Source organism: Coenobita brevimanus, chromosome 38 (genome assembly GCF_032717465.1).
Source record: "Coenobita brevimanus isolate Jiangsu-jjx chromosome 38, ASM3271746v2, whole genome shotgun sequence".
In the NCBI taxonomy this organism is placed as follows: Eukaryota; Metazoa; Arthropoda; class Malacostraca; order Decapoda; family Coenobitidae; genus Coenobita; species Coenobita brevimanus.
The window spans coordinates 3129194-3135193 of NC_136991.1; positions in this window are offsets into that span (position 1 = coordinate 3129194).

The window sequence follows — 6000 nt, forward strand, 5'->3', positions numbered from 1 at the left end:
CATGGTCGAGGTCACTGCAAAATGGATGAAAGTGTGACTGTGCAAGCCAAGAATGTGCAAAGGAAGAGGTTACTTTACGGCAAGTGACATGCAGGAGATGAATATTGCCTGTTATGCACATACTTTTCTTTTCTTTTGACAGAATTCTAGCAAACTTATTCTGTATACAGTATACTGCTCTCAGTGTCCCATTGTAATTTTTTTTTCTGCATATACTACACAGGAAACCATTTACTGCACTGGGTGGTAACCATATAACCAAATTATGGCACCAGGTGGTTTAGTGGGTAATTACAGCACTCCAATTGGATTGAGCCAGTGAAGGTTTATATCCAAGGGGTGGTTAGGGTGTATTGCTCATGTAATGCCACTCAGGGATGAGTGAGGCTGGTCACTCTCATCTTAAATGTCAGGACCAACTTGCCTAGCCCCGGGCCCCTACGCTCCTCATGGGGCAACGTAGGACAGGATGATGGATGGATGGAAGTAACTAGCAAAAGCAGCACACTGACTTTTATTATCTAGTATGGATTCATGTCACCAACCTACAGTGAGTTTGTCTGCATGTTCTTTGGGTACTAAAACCCAGTGGTTGAGTGCCCATAGGAATTTTATTTTTGCTAACTTCATCTGATTGTCTTCAACTCAGGTAACCTATTCCAGGTTAATAATTGAAATCCTGTGCATTTGATTTAAAAAAAAAAAAAAAAGATTTTTTTTTCTTTCAAGTGGCAGTATTTTCAGCTGAAAAGAGAATTATCAGGATGATGGCATTTAAACTAAGTAATATTTAGTCCTTCAGTGACACTACTTTTGATTTACTTCATTATTGCTGCATCCAAATGACTTCATTCAGCTGCAGGATAGACTGTTTAAAGTGTTATGATGAAAACTTCATTAAACCCTCCAACAGGAGACACTCTTCCATAGTTGAATAAAAGTACAGCATCTGTTATTAGCAGAAATAAGATGAAGATTACATTGTCAGTCTGAATGATCGTAACTGAAAAACTTAAAAGTCATCTTATTAACAACTTGCTTTTGTCTGTTAACTGCCCTATTGAAAATGGCCACAACAGAAGAGACTTAAGGTGCTCTCTCCGTACACATCTTTCTTGTTTTGTCGCTTCTCTCTTTTTCCCTCCAGGCTACTCCATCATTACATATACCTTGCTTTATGAGTCTCACCTCATCTCAGTCACTCCTCTTCCCATGCCAAAACTCTCACTTATAAACAGTATGATTCTCTTTTCATATGTAAACGGAGATCTTCCTCTTACAGTACCACCTATAACCTCGTATCACACGAATGTGATCACAGGGTTTTCTGAATTCAAACTATACCACGTCGGTGTACAAACATGTATTATTCTAAGGCAGTTTTCAGTACTTGCATTGGTCAGACCCTCCACCCATATTTATTTATTTATTTATTTTTTAAATATAACACGAACTGTCCCTTCCACATTCAGGTTTTCACAGTGTTGTTCTCATACATTATTTCTTCAAGTCTAATCCACCCTAAGCTTACCTATGCACATCACCTCACCAAGGCTGAATTTTCACATGTCTTCTTAAATCTTCGAACATTAGTCAATGTGTGTATTTCCTTTTTATCCACTCCACAACACTGCAGTGCATGCCTTCTATTTTCCCTTTCATATTAAAACTTTCATACACAGTAAGACCTCACTATGAGTTCACAGTAACTTAATACAAACTATCAAACTTCATAGGTTACTTGTAAAGGTACTGTAATTTGCCATTTCCCTAATTAAGAGTATCAGCTAAGTAGAAAAAAGTTGTGATATTTTGGAACACATCTATAGCTTATAATGTGGACTTTCTGTATTTGGTATCTTACTGCATCATTGTTTAATCCAGCAATGATTCTTACACCTGCTGCTATCTTAACCCCTGCTGGGCTAGTTCCTTGTAAGGTACTTTACCTCGCCGGAATCCTTGTTTTATAACCAATGTAAATTGTTAGTTATATGAGATGTGCGGCTTGGCCTATGCAGACATTCATTGTGCCTCATATGAGGTTTGCAGCAGAGCAATAATAATAGTGATGATGATATTAATATGGTCTTTTGTTTCACAAAAGTGGCAGTTCTTCTTTGGGAATTTACTTGTGCTCGAAACACGTTTATACCTATACTGTTACAAGAAACTCATCTTTACTGCTCTTGTCTTCGTCTCTCCCTCACTCATTATCCCTGTTTCACTTTCATATGTAACAAGTGTAATTTACAGCATGTAAAATACTAAAAATATTTGATTCCAGGTCTGTTGGGGTAAGGCACTTTAGCTGGATGTGGATAATATGAGTTCATATCTGAAGAATGGTTGAGATTTATTGCACACATAAAGCCACTCAGGAGTGTGTGACTAGTCACCCTTACCTTAAATGGCTGGATTGAATAACCTGACTTTAGGCCACATCATTTGATAGAGGGAGAAAAAAAAAAAAAAAAGTGATGGATGGATGGATGGCAAAATAAGGCTGTCCGTCTGTGCATTTTTCATTTAAAAACCAACCATTCTATCCTCCAAAACACAGTGGGCATTTAGTTCTCCAGTTGCGTCATCTTCCCTTAATCTCTTCAGTGCCATGACATGTTTAGCTGATCATTCTTGTTACCTCCAGAATACTGTATTTTATTTACTTCTGGGGAGGTCTCATGTGATGATGTGATATATGAAGGTTACACAGTATCAGTCCAAAGATGAATATTATCTGTCTGGAGATGGCAAGAATAAAAAGAAAACTTTGTTATCAAACTGAAGTATGTTATTCCTTTAACCCCAGGACATACTGGTAATTTGTATTTGAGTCATGCTGTCTGGAGACAGTTTTATTAATTTTGATATTATTATGTAGGAGTTTGATATAACCGTCATTTAACTCTTCCAGTACAGTACAGTACTAAGTGGCTGTCGTGAGCTGAATAAAGTAATCTGCTGGTAGCATGAGTAATCTGATAAAATGTGATTGTAATGAAGGGGTTAACTTTTTTGCCTCACCACCTCTGCTGTTGTCATAAATTACAGCTTCTTTACACAGTATTTAACCTTTTAAACCCCTGGACATCATTAATATTTTATTCTTGTTCCCTCCAAATATTTGAACTCTTAGGAAAGATCTCTTATGCTGAAGAGACTGATGAATGTTTTATGTAACTCTTGAGTTTGGGAGGTATCTTCAAAGATAAATATAACTGTCGTAAGGTAGCAGGTTCATTTCCTTTTCTGGCTCTGTATTTCATCTCATTCTTTCTCTGTACTTTGTGACTTGAAATTGGTAATAAAAACTGTCAGTCCCGTACCTCCTCCTCTATGATGTAGGAGCCAGAAACAAAGGTACTGTAATCCAGTAAATACATTAAGGTTAGATGACCAGGCAGCTCCTCCTGGTAAAATAACATGATTGAAAACCTCCAGTTGCTTCATGGACATTAAACCTATTAAAGGCTGTTACCCTGACGGGCATTCAGACCACTAGACCATGTGACCCATTTGTATGTACATTACTGTATTTGTTGATTAAAAAAGGTAATATATTTTCCATACATTACAGTGAACTTTGATTTACTCCATCAGTATGTATAATGGGGCAACATAGGAGTGGATGATGGATATATATATATACAGTATATATATATATATATATATATATATATATATATATATATATAAATTATATACAGTATATATATAGTAAACTCTCAATTATCCAGCGTAATTCAGCCAAACTCTACGCTGTTTAAAGCATAATGACGGATATTGCATAGTACCCCCTATCGCCTCAATACGGTATTAACTGTCGAGCTGGATATTGCGTTAATATCCGTCTTGAACCTATCTATCCTAAAAACTTTTTTGTGAGTACAAGACAAAAATTGAGCATAAAATACAATCAAATAATGATACAGTACAGTAATACAGCACCTGTTGGCTGTCGTTTATGAGCCGGTTTATACACCTCAACATTGGATACTGGTTAGAACCGCTGGTTACTTCCTATTTTAGCACCGGGTATTGCATAATTCCACTGGATACTGCTTTAACAGAGCTGCCATGCTGGCTTGTAGTACTGTACTGTATATCGTATCGTATCTTATCAAATAATTTCTCCTGGTATTGCCCATCCCTACTGCTAACTGACGCAGTGATGCCTCACCCACCACCGCTGCTGCTGGCCGGGAATCATGTTCAGGTTCAAGCTTGATATTCATGAGTCATGCTGTAGCCTGTACTAACCGACACCGACCGCCATGTGGGAGATGGCGGAAGCACTTCCACAACGCAATACTTCAAGTTTCAGACGAGTTTGCCACGATTGCTATTCCACAACTGAAATCATGCGGTCCACTATTGTGGAAATTTCAGACTGCTGAAGTGATTGAGGAGGTGCCCAGCTCTGAGAATTTTGGTACATACAGTATTTACTAATCTTGTTTTGTACACTTCCATCAGAAGCTCATATCTCTTACCAACATTTTTGACTGCATCCATTTCACTCCAAGCTGCATTTTGGAAATAGTTCCTTACAGAAGCAAAATCCGCTTGAAATAGCAACTATGGCAACAGGAGACATCACAACACCCCCAGAAGGTGACAAACAGAGGGACAGGTAGGGTACGCGCGACATCTGGACAATATTGGCATATGTCCCATATGGCTGCGCACTCCTATTCCGCAGAGTGAACCCAGCGCCAACATATCAGTCCAGGTGCATTACCCTCCAAACAATCCAGCCCTTACCAGGATCGGGGTGGAGCTAATAAACCAACTCCAGACAGCACCCCAGCAACGGCCTGTAGCCGTGCACAAACAGTGGCCCGTAGCCGTGTACAAGCAACGGCCTGTAGCCATGCACAAACAGCAGCCTGTAGCCATGTACAAGCAATGGCCTATAGCTGTGCACAAGCAGCGGCCCATAGCCGTGCCCAAGCAATGGCCCATAGCCGTGCACAAGCAGCAGTCGGTAGCCATGCACAAGCAGCAGCCTGCAGCCATGCATTTACAACGGCCAGGGGCCATGCCTCTAAGAGTTGGCCCATAGCCGCTTGGAGTGCTGTCCACCCCACCTTGTAGAACCCGTGACGGACGATTGCCGCACGTGGGTAGAAAAAGGTACGCCGTCTCTCCTTCTGCAGTTGCCTCAAGTGGCACAACACCAGCGATGGTCCATAGCTGCCTCTCACCTATAAGTTGCCCCTCATACGGGACTTCGGCACCGGCCTGTAGCCACGTCCACAGCCACCCTCCATCTGCGGTCCCGTCAGGGAGTTGGGCCCTGGTAACGGCCTATATCCATACCGATGGGAAAGGGACGGCCAGTAGCCACCCTCCTCCTGTTGCCCAAGGGACCTCGGCGATGGCCGGTCCAGGGAGGAATGCCTTGAAAGTTCCTTGCCTCCTGTGACTTCACAACGTAAGGGAAGCCTGGACCTAACCACCCCATCAGTGGTAAGGCAGGCCCCACTCCTGTCTCTCCAACCCAAGGCAACCTCCAGGAGGAGAACTTCCTGTTCGCAGACTGCTGGAGAGGACCTGTATTAATCCTGGGCCTGCACTCTACCCAGCTGGCACCACTGAGCGACCAGCAACTGTCAGAATCCTGCCCCCATTGACGCTGCAGCCCTACTGTGATGGAGAAGCAGCAGAACGAGACCGCAGCAGACGGGCCCTCCATGCTGCCCCTAGTACCCCGGGGTGTGACCTCTCCAGCTTGGACGTAGAACGACGCCCTCCCCACACCAAGCGCCTGCAGGAGTGCCTAGAAGAACTCTTCGGCCTCAGTCCTGAGGGCCGAACTCTTCTGCCCATAAGGCCCTCTAGTGCAGGGCCCTTCACCACACCCGAGAGGAGCCCACTCCAGAGGACGACGAACCTACGAGTAGTCGTGCCCCTTAGACGAGAGGGCAAGTAAGGGGACTCCGTCGACCCTTGGCTGACATCTGTGAGCCGCCGACCGGCTGCTCCCTTGCCCTG